The sequence below is a fragment of the Capricornis sumatraensis genome, chromosome 7 (genome assembly GCF_032405125.1).
Source record: "Capricornis sumatraensis isolate serow.1 chromosome 7, serow.2, whole genome shotgun sequence".
Classification (NCBI taxonomy): Eukaryota; Metazoa; Chordata; class Mammalia; order Artiodactyla; family Bovidae; genus Capricornis; species Capricornis sumatraensis.
This window is the reverse complement of record NC_091075.1, coordinates 64179065-64200039: the sequence shown is the minus strand read 5'-3', so window position 1 is coordinate 64200039 and position 20975 is coordinate 64179065. Positions and strand designations below refer to the sequence as shown.

At 38.2% G+C, this 20975-nt stretch overlaps 1 protein-coding gene across 1 annotated transcript in view; it reads right to left on the bottom strand.

Annotated features, from left to right (window-relative positions):
• GRXCR1 (glutaredoxin and cysteine rich domain containing 1) overlaps positions 1 to 20975 on the bottom strand; it is a 132139-nt gene that overhangs the window by 39959 nt on the left and 71205 nt on the right. The window lies entirely within an intron of this gene.

Genomic DNA, 20975 nt, shown 5'->3' with positions numbered 1-20975 from the left:
ATGCCTCCATAAAAGTACATATATGCATATATTTATAAACTGGAGGGCAATGTGAAACAAAGAACATGATTGCATTAAGGTGATAACATTATATTTTTCTTTTATTAAAAAAATTTTTAGCATACTTTCAGGTTCACAGCAAAACTGAGAGGAAAGCACAGAGGTTTCCCACATATTCCCTACACGTTCACATGCATAGCCTACCTTGCTATCAGCATCGCCCACCAGTACGGGACATTTGTTACAACTGAGGAACTTATACTGATGCATCATTATCACCCAAAGTCCACATTGTACATGAGGGTTTACTTGTGGTGGTGTATGTTCTGTGAGTTTAGATAAACGTTTAATTATGATATGTGGCTTCCCTGGTGGCTCAATGGTAAAGAACTCACCTGCAAATGCAGGAGACATGGGTTCGACCCCTGGGTTGGGAAGATCCCCTGGAGGAGGAAATGGTAACCCACTCCAGTATTCTTGCCTGGAGAATCCCATTCACAAAGGAGCCTGGGGTTACAGTCCATGGGGTACAGTCCATGGGGTCACAAAGAGTTGGACATGACTGAGCAATTAACACACATAACAAACACGCACACAATGTTTCTTAGTTGAAAATTAATCATTGGAAAGTAAAGCTTATGGTTCAGACATTGACACAATAGGATAAGGTAAAATTCTGTACTCTCACTATATTTTCCCACTTTTGCAGCTCAAGCAGAGATGCATCAAAGAATTAATAACCCAGAGCCTAGAGAAAGCAAGAAGGAGACAGATAACAAAAAGATGAAGGGAGTGTTTCTGAGATGTTACAGAAGTGGACTGCTCCCATCTGGTCAGGAGCATATTTTCAGCTCTTCCTTTAATTTCATGTATGTTTTACCTGTGACAGATAAAACACTCTTCACTAGGAAGGAAGGAAAGGAAGGAAGAAGAGAAGAAAGGAGGGAAGGAAAAAACAGAGGAAGAAAGAAAGGAGGAAATCCAACCATTGATTAAAGGAAACTTTGCCATTTTCAAAGATGAAATGAATTTTAATATGCGTGATATTTGCTAAAAAAAAAGAAAAGGAGAAAAACAAGAACTTCTCAGAAAAACTACATTTTTATTCTTCTTCTCCCCAAATTGGGAGTGCAATAAAAAAAAAATGTAAGAAACTTTAAAAATAGATAAACCAAAAGAACCACACACATTTTAACATCTTTATAAAAATATTTTAAAGTCTTTTTAAGAAAACCATTTTAATTATATTTTAGTGATCATAGTAAAACATGTGAGTATTTACATCTTCCACCCACAATCACCTCACTCTAATATTCTGAATGTACTGATACTATCATATCAGTATCAGTCCACGGGTTCGCAAAAAGTCGGACACAACTGAGCTACTGAACAACAATGATACTATAAACCATTAGTCCCAAGGGTTTTGGCAACAAGGACCAGTTTCATGGAAGACAATTTTCCCACAGAGGGAGGGGGAGGTTTCAGGATGATTCAAGGGCATTACATTTATTGTGCTGCCTCTGACCTGATAGGAGACGGAGCTCAGGTGGTAATACAAGCAGAGGGTTGAGTTCAGTTCAGTTCAGTCATTCAGTCATGTCCCACTCTTTGCGACCCCATGAATTGCAGCAGCCAGGCTTCCCTGTCCATCACCAACTCCCGGAGTTCACTCAGATTCATCTCCATCGAGTCAGTGATGCCAACCAGCCATCTCATCCTCTGTCATCCCCTTCTCCTCCTGCCCCCAATCCCTCCCAGCATCAGAGTCTTTTCCAATGAGTCAGCTTTTCTCATAGGTGGCCAAAGTACTAGAGTTTCAGCTTTAGCATCATTCCTTCCAAAGAAATCCCAGGGTTGATCTCCTTCAGTGGGTAGTGGCTGTAAATGCAGATGAAGCTTCCCTAGCTCACCTGCCAATCACCTCCTGCTTTGCAGCCGAGTTCCTAACAGGCCATGGATCGGATCGGTACCAGTCCATGGCCTGGGGGTTGGGGACTCCTGCTATAACCATGCAAAGTCATTTTTCTCAACATGCTATTTGCCTGACTCAAGTTACTAAACCTTGTAAGCTTCTGAGTCCCAGTATAAAACAAAAGGGCTTTGAGGTCACTGAAGAAACGGCCTGATCCACTATGAATGAATCAAGTATAATGTAAACAAATCTAATTTTCAACCCTTTTCAAAACTAATAATGGAATTCTAAGCAGAGAAATTGTGACCAGAGAAAACATGAAAGTTATGAATCTGGACAATAAAGTGTTGGCAATTTTCAAAGGTAGGAAAAATAACTGCAGCATAATACATCTTACATTATAACATATAAAGCACAAAATCTCCTTAAGTTAGTCATCTGTGTTGTAATTAATTTGAAAGAGTGACTTTGTGGTGTGCAGAGAAATGGACATTTCAATAAAATGATTATCCCAGCTTTGACTTATAGCACTCCCCTTTCTCCTATTAATTATCAAACACAATAAATTATTTAGCTCTCTGAAGAGGACATTTGATCAGCTTCATTTTAATGCCAAGCCTATGGTTGTATTCCAGAATTTTTTTTGGAAACAGTCATATGGATTTCTGAGTAAGATGGTGACATAGACCCTCTATCCTCATGGTCACTACATCAGAAAGCTGAGCCACATATAGAGATAAATGGATTAGGAAAGAACAGAATGCTACGAACTCAAGAAGTCTTTCCAGATAACTCCATCTTTCATTACTCTTTTTTCCCTTGGATATCCTATAGCACTTATAATCTGAAAAAAAAAAAACTATGTATACTCCATATATATACACACATCTTCACAGTCTTACAAGTTTCTGGTGTACAACCATCACAGCTTATTTTACTACTAAATCTTCCAAAAGCCCTGGCAAACACATAACAGATTCTTACTCATTTATTAATTGGTCACTTCAAAAGTATTTAACTAATCAGTGATGGGAAATTCAGGAAAAATGGATCAGGTATCTTTCTACAAAATTAAAAAAGATAAACCCTCAATTATATTTTCACTCCTAACACTCTAAGAAGTTAGTATACTATGAATTGTAATGCATTTTAAATATATGTATTTGAACCTAGGAAAAAAATTGATGTTGAGAGAATATTTATTGTGAATAACCTCCCTTTAATCTCAGTTCGTGAGAGTCGGACTGTGAAGAATGCAGAGCGCTGAAGAATTGATGCTTTTGAACTGTGGTGCTGGAGAAGACTCTTGAGAGTCCCTTGGACTGCAAGGAAATCCAGCTAGTCCATTCTGAAGGAGATCAGCCCTGGATGTTTTTTGGAAGGAAAGATACTAAAGCTGAAACTCCAGTACTTTGGCCACCTCATGCGAAGAGTTGACTCATTGGGAAAGACTCCGATGCTGGGAGGGATTGGGAGCAGGAGGAGAAGGGGACGACAGAGGATGAGATGGCTGGATGGCATCACTGACTTGATGGACATGAGTTTGAGTGAACTCCGGGAGATAGTGATGGACAGGGAGGCCTGGCGTGCTGCGATTCATGGGGTCACAAAGAGTTGGACACAACTGAGCTACTGAACTGAACTGAACTGATTGCATCCTTTGCCTAAGAAAGGACTGAGATTTACTGTCATTCTGCATCATTGCTCTTGGTCAGTGACAGAATGAGATTTATTTCTCATTTTTATTAGAAGGTAGCTCTTACCCTTTTTTCCCAGGGATAAAATATAATAGAGTGGAGCCAGGATTCTCAACCAGAGTCCCCATGTCAACATGGCACTCTCCTATACCCTGGTCCTTCAAACCACCTTCTCACACCTTTGGCTACATGTGTGTAACCACTCTCCTGACTCTCTTGACTCACTTGACTCACTCAAGGGAAAATTGAAACCTGAAGCTCGAAGGTCATTTCAAGCTCCAGAGCACAGCACACTCTGAACCATGTGCAACATCTGAGGAACCCAACGAGAAGAACAAGGAGGAAATCTCGTGTTCTCGGTGGACCCCAGAGCCACCAGATTTCTGTCTGGAAACCTCAAAGAAGGATCATAAGTAAACTCAGTGCAATCAGTATGGAGTCAAGATATATTTATATATGTCAGAGAAAGCTAACCTTCTATAGAGATCTAAGTTGATCTGTTATTTCTTCAAGGAAATCCCCATAAGTCCCTAGAGTTCCTTTTGCCCTGATTTCACCATCTACATCTTTCTCAGAACTCAACTGAATCACATCTCATTGGAAGAAATCAAAGATGTTCACAGGTTAGGCATAGCACTAGATTTCTCTCTAGAAATCTCTTGTGCTAGGAACATGTGTGTCATGAAATTCTGGGTGTTCTGCTGCCACTCCTTGTTGAAATCCTACTCACTTCACAAGCACAGCACAAATGCTGCCTCCTTATTAGAAACTTCCTTCATTGCCCTGATGGATATGTGTCTTTCTTCTTCTCCTTCTAAATAAACGTTTCACCATTAACTTAGCACCTAGCACAACTAGCTTTCAATTCAGTTCATTCGCTCAGTGTTGTCTGACTCTTTGCAACCCCATGGACTGCAGCTTGCCAGGCTTTCCTGTCCATCACCAACTCCAGAGCTTACTCAAACTCATGTCCCTCGAGTTGGTGATACCATCCAATCATCCCATCCTCGATCCTTCCCTCTTCCTTCTGCCTTCAATCTTTCCCAGCATCAGGGTCTTTTCAAATGAGTCAGTTCTTCACATCAGGTGGGCAAAGTATATTGAAGTTTCAGCTTCAGCATCAATCCTTCCAGTGAATACTCAGGACTGATTTCCTTTAGGATGGCCTGGTTGGATCTCCTTGCAGTCCAAGGGACTCTAAAGAATCTTCTCCAACACCACAGTTCAAAAGCATCAATTCTTGAGTACTTAACTTTCTTTATAGTCCAACTCTCACATCCATACATGACTACTGGGAAAGCTATAGCTTTGACTAGATGGACTTTTATCAGCAAAGTGATATCTCTGTTTTTCAATATGTTGTGTAGGTTGGTCATAGCTTTTCTTCCAAGGAGCAAGCATCTTTTAATTTTTAGGCTGCAGTCACCATCTGCAGTGATTTTGGAGCCCAAGAAAATAAATTGTGTCACTGTTTCCACTGTTTCCCCATCTATTTGTCATGAAGTGCTGGGACTAAATGCCATGATCTTAGTTTTCTGAATGTTGAGTTTTAAGCCAGCTTTTTCACTCTCTTCTTGCATCAAAAGGCTCTTCAGTTCTTCTTCACCTTCTGACATAAGGGTGGTGTCATCTGCGTATCTGAGGTTATTGATATTTCTCCCAGCAATCTTGATTTCAGCTTGTGCTCCATCCAGCCCGGCATTTTACATGATGTATTCTGCATATAAGTTAAAATAAGCAGGGTGAAAATATACATCTTGACATACCCCTTTCCCTATTTGGAACCAGTCTGTTGTTCCATGTTCACTTCTAACTGTTGCTTCTTGACCTGCATACAGATATCTCAGGAGGCAGGTCAGGTGGTCTGGTATTCTCATCTCTTTCAGAATTTTCCACAGTTTGTGGTGATCCACACAGCAATGGCACCCCACTCCAATACTCTTGCCTGGAAAATCCCATGGATGGAGGAGCCTGGTAGGCTGCAGTCCATGGGGTTGCTAAGAGTCGGACACGACTGAGCACCTTTACTTTCACTTTTCACTTTCTTGCATTGGAGAAGGAAATGGCAACCCATTCCAGTGTCCTTGCCTGGAGAATCCCAGGGACGGGCGAGCCTGGTGGGCTGCCATCTATGGGATCGCCCAGAGTCAGACACGACTGAAGCGATTTAGCAGCAGCAGCAGCACACAGTCAAACGCTTTGGCATAGAAAATAAAGCAGAAGTAGATGTTTTTCTGGAACTCTGTTGCTTTTTTTATGATCCAACAGATGTTGACAATCTGATTCCTGGTTCCTCTGCCTTTTCTAAATCCAGCTTGAACATCTGGAAGCTTATAGTTCACAAACTGTTGAAGCTTGGCTTGGAGAATTTTGAGCATTACTTTGCTAACATGGGAAATGAGTGCAATTGTGCATGTTAAATGAGTACAACAAGGGATTGGGGGACAGGAGGAGAAGGGGACGACAGAGGATGAGATGGCTGGATGGCATCACTGACTCGATGGACATGAGTTTGAGTGAACTCTGGGAGTTGGTGATGGACAGGGAAGCCTGACATGCTGTTGCAAAGAGTTGGACACTACTGAGCGACTGAACTGAACTGAGCTTACAGTGATATAATATGTATCCATATGTACCCTCCCCCTCCCCCACAACACACACTCCTTATATTTTGATTCTAGAAGGCAGGGGCTATGTATGAAAGATCTCTGAATCCCAAACAGTGTACAGTGATGTGTACATAGAGACACTCAGGGTTTGCTTAATGACTTATCCTCTTGTTTCTCCCAGGCTTGTCAGGACAATAATTTTCACTATAGCCTAGAGACAGTGCAAAGAGAAGTATCCAAACCCATCCCATCCGATTGTAATCCACCACTCCCACCCTGTATTTCAGCGATATTTCCCAAGAAATTCAAATATGATAAAACTGCTAAAAAGAACTTTAGACCTTTCTTTCTTTGTTTTCCCAAGTCCTTCAGCTGAACTTTTTGTTTATTCAAATCTTTCAAGGGAGACCATATGTAGAATACAATAACAGGTATGGATGTGAGGGTTTGGTTTGGCATTTCAAAGAGAGATTGAAATCCCTCCCATTCATACCATCCATCAGATGCCAAAGGAAGAGTCAAAGGAACTTCTAGGGAACCACAGAGAACAATTTGATAACCACTAATTCTTATTTTGTTGGCCATACCACTCAACATTTGGGATCTTAGTTCTCTGACCAGGGATGGAACTTGCACCCCCTGCATTGGAAGCACAGAGTCTGAAACACTGGACCACCAGGCAAGTCCTGATAATCACTAATTCTGATTCAGTCTCCACAGTCCCTGAGACAGGTCACAAGAGTCTGAGACAGGTTGAAATTCACAACAAATGGACAAGAACTGGGAAACTTGCTGGTTTCCTGGCCTTGATTACAGCCCAGAAAGGAGGCCAGTAATGAGCCGCTGACTTTAGTATTTCAGGGCTTGTCGCTGAACAAGTGGTTTGCTTCATTTTATTCATTCTATTCATCCTTTGACTCTGATCCAGAGAATAAACACCATCAGGACCAAACATATGGTCATGTCATTAGCTTAATTTTTTATTTTAGAAAGAAAGGCATCTTGGGCTAAGCTCAACCAAATTGGGAGTCCAAGGGGTGATTAAAAATTAAACAAAACCATAGCACAGTGTATCGCAATCCTACCTGAACATAAGGAAGTGTGCCGCTTGGCACAAGAGCTATTTACCTTGTCAAATCCCGTGTGAGATGTTCACTCGGTTGTAATCATATATCATACCAAAGTAACAAACTAGATATTTATAGATAAATAGGTCTTAAGGGCTAGAATCTTTCAGAGAAAATATACATGCACTTTCCATTAATTTTTTCCAGTGAAAATGTTAATGAATGGTATTAATGTTAGGATTTAGCTAATTGTTTTAAGTTTTTGAATTATCATGTTTAAACAGTTTCTCCTATTTCATTTCTAGAAATTAAATCTGGATTTGAAGTATTATATGCAATCCATATATTTAAGATATTTAACTTTTAATTGAACACTAAAAAAGATATATACAAAATGACTTCTATTTTCATTTATTTTCTTATACATTTAATATATTTTCTTATATTGTGAGAGCCCTCTGGTGGTTGAGAAGATACTAAATCTCTATATGCACAAAAGCAGATACAGAGTTCATTATTAACCAAAGTTTTCTTTACTGAGATACTGATTTCAAGGTTTATTAAAAATAGAGACATTAAATTTTCTATTAACTTTCACCTACTCATAGAATGGCACATTAATTTATTTTATTTATTTATAAATTAATTTATTTATTTTCATACATTTCTAGAATTTTTCAAAAAATCTTAAATGCATATATTGAAAGTGAAAGTGAATTTTTAATGGTACATATATTGAAAGTGAAAGTGAATTTTTAATGGTACATTAATTTATTTTATTTATTTATTTATAAATAACTTTATTTATTTTCATATATTTCTAGAATATTTCAAAAAATCTTAAATGCATATATTGAAAGTGAAAGTCACTCAGTCGTATCCAACTCTTTGCAACCCCATGGACTAAACAGTCCATGGAATTCTCCAAGCCAGAATGCTAGAGTAGGTACCCATTCCCTTCTTCAGGGGATCTTCCCAACCCAGGTCTCCCACATTGCAGGAGAATTCTTTACCAGCTGAGCCGCCAGGGAAGCCTTATGTCTCTTTAAATCTAAATAAGAAAACACTGATCATGCACAACTACATTTTCTTTTCAATCAGATTAAGAATATTTAGCAATTTATATCTATGTTGAGATGCAGATAAATTGGGTCCTGGAGTCCCTTATTAGGTAGCATGTTCTATGTCTTCTTTTAACTTATGCCCAAGTTGAAAATAAACATTATTTTGTACTTGTATGGAACCATGGTCTGAAGGACGAAATTTAAGACTCAGGATTTGACATATACAAATAACTAAAGAGTGAAACTACCAGATATTTTATAAGTATCCTGGCACAGAGAAAATTACAGAAGGAAAAACTAAAGTGGCAAAGTCTTCGGAAAATGTGACAATGGATTTTTAATTTGTAAAATGTGCAAAATGATACAGCTGAGCTGAGGAAGATATTATGGGACTTTCATAGGACAGACATCTTCCCCAGCCCATCTCTGCCTGCCTCTTGTTTGTAAAAAAAACCTGTTCAATCAGGCCTTCATGGATTTCCAAAGCGCAAATTTAATCAGAGAAGTAAGAAAATGAAGCACAAAGGCAAACAGTCAATCAAGACAAAATAATAGTAGCTTATCCATAACAGAATGCCGAGGATCTTTAGTTCCCTCTCAAGGACTGTAGACAACATTCTGAGCCATATCCTTGAACTGTTTCGCAGATACTGAAATCTACATCAGGTAAGACAAAGTCAACTGACCTTTGACCACAGACCTGTAGACCTCAGACCAGTTGGAAGTCTGGTGAAGTTGACTCTCGAAATACAGCTGGTTACCTCACCATCAACCAATAGAAGTATGTCCACAAGCTAATCAGGCATCCTATAACCTTCTCCCTTACTTTGTCTTTAAAAACCCTTCCCTGAAAGCCATTGGGAAGTTCAAGTCTTCTAAGAATTAGCCACCCATACTCTTTGCTCGGCCCTGCAATAAATTCTGCACTTTCCTTCACCACAACCTGGTGTCAATATATTGGCTTTATTGCACACCACCAAGTAGACCTAAATTTGGTTCAGTAGCAAAGCCAGGATACATATTAAGGAAAGACTGTATGGGTGAAGCTGTTCCTTAGGTTTATTTAGAAATACTTAGTACCAGCATACCTCAAAGTTCCCCTCTTCTTAATAGACTCCAAGTATTGGAGTAAAGTTAAATTGTGCATAAACAGATTTCAAGGTACTTACTACTATATGACTTTTCACATCATTGAATTAAGTTTAGCATCCAAAATATGAGATGAAGAAATTTTAATCATAATATTTCTGCATTTCTTTTGTGAGGTTAAGTGACAGAAAAACAAATCTGTGAGGAGAAAGGCAAAGATTTGGTCAATAGATCAAGGATATCACAAGATGTTACTGTAGGGTACAGGATTACTGAAGGAACAAGATGATAGAATGTGACTCTGGAAACTTGAGCAGGATTTGGTACATTGGTTTAGTTCCACACAGATGTGCTTGAATGCCAAAATGCTCTACAAATATCTTGCAGGCTTGTGGAGTGTTAAAGTATAACTAACTAGCTTTAGTCAGTCGAAAGTATGCAATCTTCCAACATGAAAATATCACTGAGCACATAAGACTCAGGCAGAAAGTCAGGGCTCGATAATGAAGTTCTTCAGCCCAGTGGATTGCAGGGCTCACTGTCACCAGCACACCCTTTACAACGTGATGTAGGCAGCCCTGCCATCAACAGGTGGAGTCTGTTCTCTGCATCTTAAACCTGAACCTGACAATGTCACCTGCTCTAGTCAACAGGACAAAAACAAACAAGACTCAATCCAAGGCTTGAAGTGGGCTTCAGCTATAGGGCTTGCTTTCTTTCACTGCTAGAAATCCCATTGCTGCCATTTAACATTCCCCAGCTAGTCTGCTAGGAGAGGGGAAATCTGCGAAGACAATTTCCACATATGTAACTGATGTCATTCTAGACTACCCACCTCTGGCCAACCGACCAGTAGACCATAAAAGACAGCCAAACCCAGCCAAAAGTGCAGTGTACAAAATGATTCTTTAAAGCCACGAAGTTTTGAGGTGATTTGTTACACAGCAAAAGCTAACTGTTACAACTATTTTCATCATAGCACCCAAACTTTGACTACAGTTTATTCCAGTCCCATGGGCATATTTCTCTGGGGATGGAAGTTTGAGACATTTGATAACTACTTTGCTTCCTGATCTGAGGAATGATGTTAGCACCAGGATGAACTGCTTACAGAAACAGAGTAACAGTTATCAAAAATCATAGGTTATATTTAATTTTAAAAATTTATTTCCTGTGCTATTAATTACTATCTAGCAACTACACATCCATAGAAAAGAGGTCTTGGGACCCAGTAAAATGCAACAAAATCCAAGGGTATTAGGAGTTCACTTGAGAAATATTTCACTTAAAAATTACATGAGTCTTTTAAGTGACCTCAGACTCAGGATGATCAATTGTATGACATAGATGCTTAAGGTAAACCCAGGCACCACTATTAGAGGGATAGAGATCCTACTGAGGAGATAATCATCTGGAAGATTGGTTCTAGCTTTGGGTGCTGCACTTAAAGACTGGAATATGTCTTAAGGAGACTAATTATGATTTTGAAGCTCAGAAAGTCATGAGATAAGAGTAAGTATGAAATAAACCAAGGAGAAAACTTGCCAACATTTTTGCATATGACGTTTTGGTTAAGAGGATGAGGGAACAATTTTAATTCTAATTACTTTAGGTAGAACTAAGACTCATGGGTGAAAGAAGATAGATACAGGCTTGTTATCAACATGAGAAAAAAATTTCTAATATTTACAGGAGTACCACAATAGATTGACTTGAACAGTATGAGGTTTTGTCACTGGGTGTGTTCAAAGATTGTTCATCTCTGCCCAGGGTTATGGTAGCAAGAATTATGCACTGAGAGGGACATTAGACAGGATGACATTTAAGATTCCTTCCAAATCCAAGATTCTAATCTTCTGTATGAAACTTATACATGTGTTTATCTTCCAAATTTGAAACCTAGTAATTAAGTAGATCTTCTGCAACCTCATTTTAATAGTCCCACCAGTCTCCCAGTGGTCTTAATCTGAGAGAATACAAGAGAGGGGAGGTGCTAAGAGAAGAATGTAAAACATTAATTCCTTCACCCACTCTATTTCTTAGTTGGGCACACATTCTAGATTTAATAACTTTGTTTTAGAAATAAGAGTAAATCAGATGTCATCTGTTCATATTTTAATACAATGAAATTCATTCTGAGTTGAATAAAGGTAAAATTAGGTTTACTATTAAAAAGAGAGGGAGGAAAATCAAATTTCATATTGTAAGGAAAAAATTATGATGGTATAGTGTCTTATACGTAAACTTCTCTTTCATTTTCAGAGGAAATAGGTATATTGGTAATAACTTTTAAATCTTGTATGTTATAAACTATTATTAATATGTTTTAATTAGCATTTTTAATTTCTTAGTATTAAAATCAAAAAAGTAACACTATTTAAATAACTATGTTTAGTATTCATGGAAAGGTATCATGAATGGCGATGGAATATTGCTAGTAGCCCACGTATCAGCACAAATGAAACTAGTATCTGAAACATGACCTTGATGATAGTTTTTATATTTAGAACACTACCACTATTCAGAAGTTCAGAAACTGCGCAGCATCCTGCCCTCATAGATCAGACTACTTGGAAATTAACATGTGAAAGTGATCTCAGAATAATACTCTGCACCTTTTCTCCTCTCATGACTTCTTGATCCAATCCTATATTAATTCTCTTTATTCTCTCTTTCTTTCCATGTACAGCCCATAAATGTAAAGTTTTCTCTAAAGCTCTTGCTGTAATCTTAGCAAAGAATTACTTAGTGTGTGCCATGTTCCAGGCACTATGAGTTTTTATGCTTTATAATTCTCAAAATATCCAGTCATTAGTATTTTATTATTTTCACCTTAGAGAGATTAAATAACTAAACTAACATCCATTCCAGTAAGACAAATAGCTTACTCTTGCATTCAGATGTCTGCTTCCACTGCTTTGCTACTCCTTTCTAGGAGGGGCTCTCAAAATGTGAAAATTGAGATCCCATGGAATACAATGTAAATCTTGACAAGTGACTAGATATGAGGAAGAGAAAGACAAGGTATCAAAGAAAACTGAGATTTGGAGTCCGAGCGACTGGAAGAATTGTGGGGTCATTTATCAAAACCAAAGAATTGGAATAAAAGGCTAATAATGAAGAAGTTTTCTGTGTTTTTTAATGTCAAAGTAAAATAGCTATAAAAAAATCAACATACCCTACAAGATTGTAACTGTTTAGAGACTTGATGACTAGCAAAAGTGAAAGATAATAACAGATGTGGAAAATAGGAATCAAGAGATGTCAATGAGATTTCTGTTTTGGGGAAATTAGAAAACATTCAAAGCAGTTGGTTATGTGGACCACAACAGAAAACCAATAAGATATTCTCAGGAGTATGAAATAGTGGGCCTAGATAATGCTGATGATACAACTTTGTTGTAGACTTCTTTGCTAACATTTTTAGATTTTTCCAATAATGTCCTTGATGTGCTAGAATAAGAGAAGAAAAGCACAGGAAGCTGTACCAGACTGGGAACTGACAGAGGTGGAAAGTCAAGGGAGCCGATCCAGTCAGTGATATAGACTAGATATTATTATATTCATGAATACAGAAATATAGGGAAAAAAGTGAAACTAAAAGTGTGCCTAAATAGAAAGGGAGATTATAAACAATACCAGTGGTAACAGAGCAAGTTCAATAATGGAGAGAGACTGAAAGACAGAAAATTGTGGTCAGAGCAGGACATCTCTAAGTTCAAGATCTTGAATGTGGAGTGTTTTCAAGTGATGAAATAATTCAGAATGTAAATATGCTGCTGAAGAGTGGAAGAATTTGAGCTCTAGAGTCCAACACTCCTAAGTTTGAATCCGGGCTTGTGATCTGAAGATATTTAAAGTGCTTCTTACCTTCTCTAAGTTTCTTAATTTGTCCAACAAAATTTGGGATGATAGAAATGAGAGGGGTACTATTTACATTTTTATTTTAATAGATTGAATAAAGCTTATCAGAGTGTATCATTCAAGCTAGCTTTTACTATCACTGTTGTTGTTGCTCTGTGGGATAGGCCTGTACACACTGCTATATTCAAAATGGATAACAAGGACCTACTGTAGAGCATGTGGAACTCTGCTCAATGTTATGTGGCAGCTTGAATGGAAGGGAAGTTTGAGGGAGAATGGGTACATATATATGTATGGCTGGACCCCATCACTGTTAACCCGAAACTATCACAAGGTTATTAATCAGCTATACCTCAATACAAAAATAAAAAGTTTTTAAAAATCCTCAGTTATTCAGGAAAAAAAGGACAAGGAAGCAATCACATGACAGATTATTGCTTCATTTATACTCCAAGAGCTTGACTTAAAGCTTAAATTTCAAACTTCCCCATCCTGTACTTTCTGAAGTAGGCCAGGAACAAATACTCCATGACTCTGCACAAGGATGCTTAAAGATTGAATATTTGCTGTACCTATTACCAAATAAGATCCATGAAAAATTAGTAGATCTGAAAGCTCAAGGGATTCTTCTTTCATCCAGATCTCTGGGGAAAATGCTAATGATCAAGGAAATGACCAAAAAGATGAATTCCGAAGAAAAAGGAAAAAATAAAGATCTAAAATTCATCTATTCTGCAACTAAATGCTAAAGAATCTAAATCAGATATGATTGTAATTACTTGTAATGAAGTGAGTTGCTTCCTTGATAAAATACTCAAGGTAACTAAGAAGCGAGGGTATACTTCAGTAGGCTCCATCTTGAAAGTACTCCTTTTGATAAATTCTCAGAAACCCTTGATATTTAAAGAAGATTGTGTCTTATGTACAGTGAGATGGTCTATAACTTTCAACAGGTTTTCAAAGCATGTAACTCCAACATTTATAAACCACTTCTCACAGGTATATGGTAAATATTTTCAAGAGGTTCAAAACCAAAGAGTTTCAAAACCTAACAAAACACTTAATTTTACATTGATGGTTTATGAAAATAGTTATTATTGCATATAACACATTCCCATAAAGAAACACCAAATTTACCAAAGATTCCCTCCTATCAGTCCACCATCTCCTCAACCCTCCTTAACAGAATGAATACTAGGGAGGTGTCTGATTCAAGCAAACAATTAGTGTAAAATATGCAGCTTGAAGAAGCTTATTCTAGTCAACTACTCAAAAACATCTTTGCTTAGTGTGGCAGATACTAACTTTCTACTCAATATTCATGATGCTTTATTCTAAGAAAAACCTGGATTTTTTTTTTTCAACATATCAATGTGTCCCTCTGGAAGAGCACAATTCTATTTTGCAACAAAGGTGAATAACAAAATACAAAGTTGGGTGAGATTTCTGGATGGATTCTTTAAAAGGGCACTCCTTTAGCTAGAATGTACTTCTCTCTTTTCTTTTCTTTCTCATTCCCATCTTGCCTAGAATGCAAGTATGATATCAATACTTATATTAATTATAGGAACATTAGGCCCATTAAACCTCAAAGATAGAAGGTATGTGCTAAGAACTATAAAATAGAAAGTGGTCTTAGGTGACATCATGGAACTTTATACCCTCCTAGGATCATCTTCCTGTACATTTTTTATGTAAGAAAAGATAAAACCCCTAATTTTTAAGGCTTCAGGACTTTTTGTTTGTTTAGAGATGTTTTCTGTAAAAATAAATGTTACAGAAAAAAATGTAATTCATAAATGGCATGGACATCAAGCCTGAAAATTTCTCTTTGTTATACTGCATAAAAGTGGCCAACTTAATGATTCATTTTGATAAACAGTATAATGGTTTTTAATGGGCTTCCCTGGTGGTTCAGATGGTAAAAGAATTTGCCTGCAATGCGGGAGACCTGGGTTTAACCCCTGGTTTGGGAAGATTTCCCAGAGGAAGGCATGACAAATCATTCCACTACTCTTACCTGGAGAATCCCCATGGACAGAGGAGCCTGGTGGGCTACAGTCTGTGGGGTCACAAAGAGTCAGACACAACTGAGCAACTGAGTACAAGCACAGCACAATGATTTTTAATGGATTGTTTATATGGTAGTAAATATTAAACAACAAATAACTATGACCTTTGAGAGGCAGGGAGTAAATGAGTGAGTTCTATGGACTCCCAGGCTCATTTGATAATAGCTACTCAAGTTATATTCAAGAAGGGGGAGTTTAAACAGAACCAGATAGATTCCTTGAGTTAAGGGAATAGACCTAGAGCCCAGGAAGCTAAGATGGCTAGCATTCATAGGACAGAGAGTAAAGAGCTTCACAGAGAACTCCAGAGATGGGCAGAGGGCCCAGCTTGAGTTCAGCAGGGTAATGTTTAGTACATCTACCTAAGGAAACTACTCAAGGCCAGCAAAGGACCACCTGAAAGTATGAAAAGTGACAATATTTGGGGGAAGGGTTGGGAATACTGCCTGTTGTCACCAGCCAGACTGGGGTATCGAGTAAAGTTATCAAAAGATCACATCCCCATCATTTCAGTTCAGTTCAGTTCAGTTCAGTATCTCAGTCATACCCGACCCTTTGTGACCCCATGAATCACAGCACGCCAGGCCTCCTTGTCCATCATCAACTCCCGGAGTTTACCCAAACTCATCTGGTCCCATCACTTCATGGCAGATAGATGGGGAAACAGTGGAAACTGTCAGACTGTATCTTTTGGGGCTCCAAAATCACTGCAGATGGTGATTACAGCCATGAAATTAAAAGACACTTACTCCTTGGAAGGAAAGTTATGACCAACCTAGACAGCATATTGAAAAGCAGATATTACTTTGCCAACAAAGGTCGATCTTGTCAAGGCTATAGTTTTTCCAGTGGTCAGGTACGGATGTGAGAGTTGGACTGTGAAGAAAGCTGAGCACCGAAGAATTGATGCTTTTGAACTGTGGTGTTGGAGAAGACTCTTGAGAGTCCCTTGGACTGCAAGGAAATCCAACCAGTCCATCCTATAAGAGATCAGTCCTGGGTGTTCATTGGAAGGGCTAATGCTGAATCTGAAACTCCAATACTTTGGCCACCTCATGTAAAGAGTTGACTCATCAGAAAAGACCCTGATGCTGGGAGGGATTGAGGGCAGGATGAGAAGGGGACGACAGAGGATGAGATGGCTGGATGGCATCATGGACTCGGTGGACATGAGTTTGGGTGACCTCCGGGAGTTGGTGATGGACAGGGAGGCTTGGCTTGCTGTGATTCATGGGTTCGCAAAGAGTCGGATACGACTGAGCAACTGAACTGAACTGATATATATATGAATACAAAAATACCCCAATAAAAGTACTTTTATCCAACCAGGTATGTGGAATTCAAGCAAAAATTACCAGGAAGGCAAAGAAGTGGAAAACAGTACTCAGAATTTCAAAACCAACCCAGAACTGACACAGATAATGAAAGTGTTAAACAGATTAAAAGTTATTATATGATCAAAAAGCTAAAAAAAGATATTGAACATGTTAAGTAGAGACATGAAAAATACATTTTTTAAAGATATCAAATGTCTAAAGATAAAAATTACAGTATCTGAGGGGGCGGTCCTAAGACGGTGGAGGAATAGGACGGGGAGACCACTTTCTCCCTCACAAATTCATCAAAAGAACATTTCAATGCTGAGTAAATTCCACAAAACAACTTCTGAATGCTGGCAGAGGACATTAGGCACCCAGAAAACCAGATCATTGTCTTCAAAAACAATGAACCTCTCTGGGTGTAGCTCAATGTAGAGAAACTTTTCATCTTTAACCTAGATGTTTTATCATTGGTGCTTTATAGATGGAGAAGTCTTGAGGCTACTGTAAAAATAAAACTGAAAACCAGAAGCAGGAGGCTTAAGTCCAAATCCTGTGAACATCAGAGAACTCCTGACTCCAGGGAACATTAATCAGTAGGAGCTCATCAAACGCCTCCATACCTACACTGAAACCAAGCACCACCCAAGGACCAACAAGTTCCAGAGCAAGACATACCACGCAAATTCTCCAGTAACACAGGAACACACCCCTGACCTTCAATATACAGGCAGTTCAAAGTTACTCTAAAACCATTGACATCTCATTACTCATTACTGGACACTTCCTTGCACTCCAGAGAGAAGAAATTCAGCTCCAGCCACCAGAACACCGACACAAGCTTCCCTGACAAGCCACTGATACAACCCCACCCACAGCGAGGAAACTCCACAATAAAGACAACTCCACAAACTGCCAGAATACAGAAAGGCCACCCCAAACGAAGCAATATAACCAAGATGAAGAGACAGAGGAATACTCAGCAGGTAAAGGAACAGGATAAATGCCCACCAAACAAAACAAAAGAAGAGATAGGGAATCTACCTGAGAAAGAATTCCGAATAATGATAGTGAAAATGATCCAAAATCTTGAAATCAAAATGGAATCACAGATAAATAGCCTGGGGACAAGGACTGAGAAGATGCAAGAAAGGTTTAACAAGGACCTAGAAGAGATAGAAAAGAGTCAATATATAATGAATAATGCAATAAATGAGATCAGAAACACTCTGGAGGCAACAAATAGTAGAATAACGGAGGCAGAAGATAGGATTAGTGAAATAGAAGATAGAATGGTAGAAATAAATGAATCAGAGAGGAAAAAAGAAAAATGAATTAAAAGAAATGAGGACAATCTCAGGGACCTCCAGGACAATATGAAACACTCCAACATTCGAATTATAGGAGTCCCAGAAGAAGACAAAAAGAAAGACCATGAGAAAATACTTGAGGAGATAATAGTTGAAAACTTCCCTAAAATGGGGAAAGAAATAATCACCCAAGTCCAAGAAACCCAGAGAGTCCCAAACAGGATAAACCCAAGGCAAAACACCTCAAGACACATATTAATCAAATTAACAAAGATCAAACACAAAGAATAAATATTAAAAGCAGCAAGGGAAAAATAACAAATAACACACAAGGGGATTCCCATAAGCATAATAGCTGACCCTTCAATAGAATCTCTTCAGGCCAGGAGGGAATGGCAAGACATACTTAAAGTGATGAAAGAAAATAACCTGCAGCCCAGATTACTGTACCCAGCAAGGATGAAGGAGAAATCAAAAGCTTTACAGACAAGCAAAAGCTGAGAGAATTCAGTACCACCAAACCAGCTCTCCAACAAATGCCAAAGGATATTCTCTAGACAGGAAACACAAAAAAAGGGTGTATAAACCCGAACCCAAAACAATAAAGTAAATGGCAACGGGATCATAATTATCAATAATTACCTTAAATGTAAATGGGTTGAATGTCCCAACCAAAAGACAAAGACAGGTTGAATGGATACAAAAACAAGATCCCTATATATGTTGTCTACAAGAGACCCACCTCAAAACAAGGGACACATACAGACTGAAAGTGAAGGGCTGGAAAAAGATATTCCATGCAAATAGAGACCAAAAGAAAGCAGGAGTAACAATACTCATATCAGATGAAATAGACTTTAAAACAAAGGCTGTGAAAAGAGACAAAGAAGGACACTACATAATGATCAAAGAATCAATCCAAGAAGAAGATATAACAATTATAAATATATATGCACCCAACATAGGAGCACCGCAATATATAAGACAAATGCTAACAAGTATGAAAGGGGAAATTAACAATAACACAATAATAGTGGGAGACTTTAATACCCCACTCACACTTATGGACAGATCAACTAAACAGAAAATTAACAAAGAAACACAAACTTTAAATGATACAATAGACCAGTTAGACCTAATTGATATCTATAGGACATTTCACCCCAAACAATGAATTTTACCTTTTTCTCAAGCACACACGGAACCTTCTCCAGGATAGATCACATCCTGGGCCATAAATCTAGCCTTGATAAATTCAAAAAAATTGAAATCATTCCAAGCATCTTTTCTGACTATAATGCAGTAAGATTGGAGAAGGCAATGGCAACCCACTCCAGTACTCTTGCCTGGAAAATCCCATGGACGAAGGAGCCTCATAGGCTACAGTCCATGGGGTCACTCAGAGTCGGGCACAACTGAGTGACTTCACTTTCACTTTTCACTTTAATGCATTGGGGAAGGAAATGACAACCCACTCCAGTATTCTTGCCTGGAGAATCCCAGGGATGGCGGAGCCTGGTGGGCTGCCGGTCTATAGGGTCGCACAGAGTCAGACACAACTGAAGCGACTTAGCAGCAGCAGCAGCAGCAGTACGATTAGATCTCAATTACAGGAGAAAAGCTATTAAAAATTCCAACATATGGAGACTGAACAACATGCTTCTGAATAACCAACAAATCACAGAAGAAATCAAAAAATAAATCAACATATGCATAGAAATGAATAAAAATGAAAACACAACAACCCAAAACCTGTGGGACACTATAAAAGCAGTGCTAAGGGGAAAGTTCATAGCATTACAGGCATACCTCAAGAAACAAGAAAAAAGTCAAATAAATAACCTAACTTTACACCTAAAGCAACTAGAAAAGGAAGAAATGGAGAACCCCAGGGTTAGTAGAAGGAAAGAAATCTTAAAAATTAGGGCAGAAATAAATGCAAAAGAAACAAAAGAGACCATAGCAAAAATCAACAAAGCAAAAAGCTGGTTCTTTGAAAGGATAAATAAAATTGACACACCATTAGCCAGACTCATCAAGAAACAAAGGGAGAACAATCAAATCAATAAAATTAGAAATGAAAATGGAGAGATCACAACAGACAACACAGAAATACAAAGGATCATAAAAGACTACTATCAGCAATTATATGCCAATAAAATGGACAATGTGGAAGAAATGGACAAATTCTTAGAAAAGTACAACTTTGCAAAACTGAACCAGGAAGAAATAGAAAATCTTAACAGACCCATCATAAGCATGGAAATTGAAACTGTAATCAGAAATCTTCAGGCAAACAAAAGCCGAGGTCCAGACGGCTTCACAGCTGAATTCTACCAAAAATTTCAAGAAGAGCTAACACCTATCCTACTCAAACTCTTCCAGAAAATTGCAGAGGAAGGTAAACTTCCAAACTCATTCTATGAGGCCACCATCACCCTAATACCAAAACCTGACAAAGATGCCACAGAAAAAGAAAACTACAGGCCAATATCACTGATGAACATAGATGCAAAAATCCTTAACAAAATTCTAGCAATCAGAATCCAACAACACATTAAAAAGATCATACACCGTGACCAAGTGGGCTTTATCCCAGGGATGCAAGGATTCTTCAATATCCGCAAATCAATCAATGTAATTCACCACATTAACAAATTGAAAAATAAAAGCCATATGATTATCTCAATAGATGCAGAGAAAGACTTTGACAAAATTCAACATCTATTTATGACAAAAACTCTCCAGACAGCAGGAATAGAAGGAACATACCTCAACATAATAAAAGCTATATATGACAAACCCACAGCAAACATTATCCTCAATGGTGAAAATTGAAAGCATTTCCCCTAAAGTCAGGAACAAGACAAGGGTGACCACTTTCACCGCTACTATTCAACATAGTTCTGGAAGTTTTGGCCACAGCAATCAGAGCAGAAAAAGAAATAAAAGGAATCCAAATTGGAAAA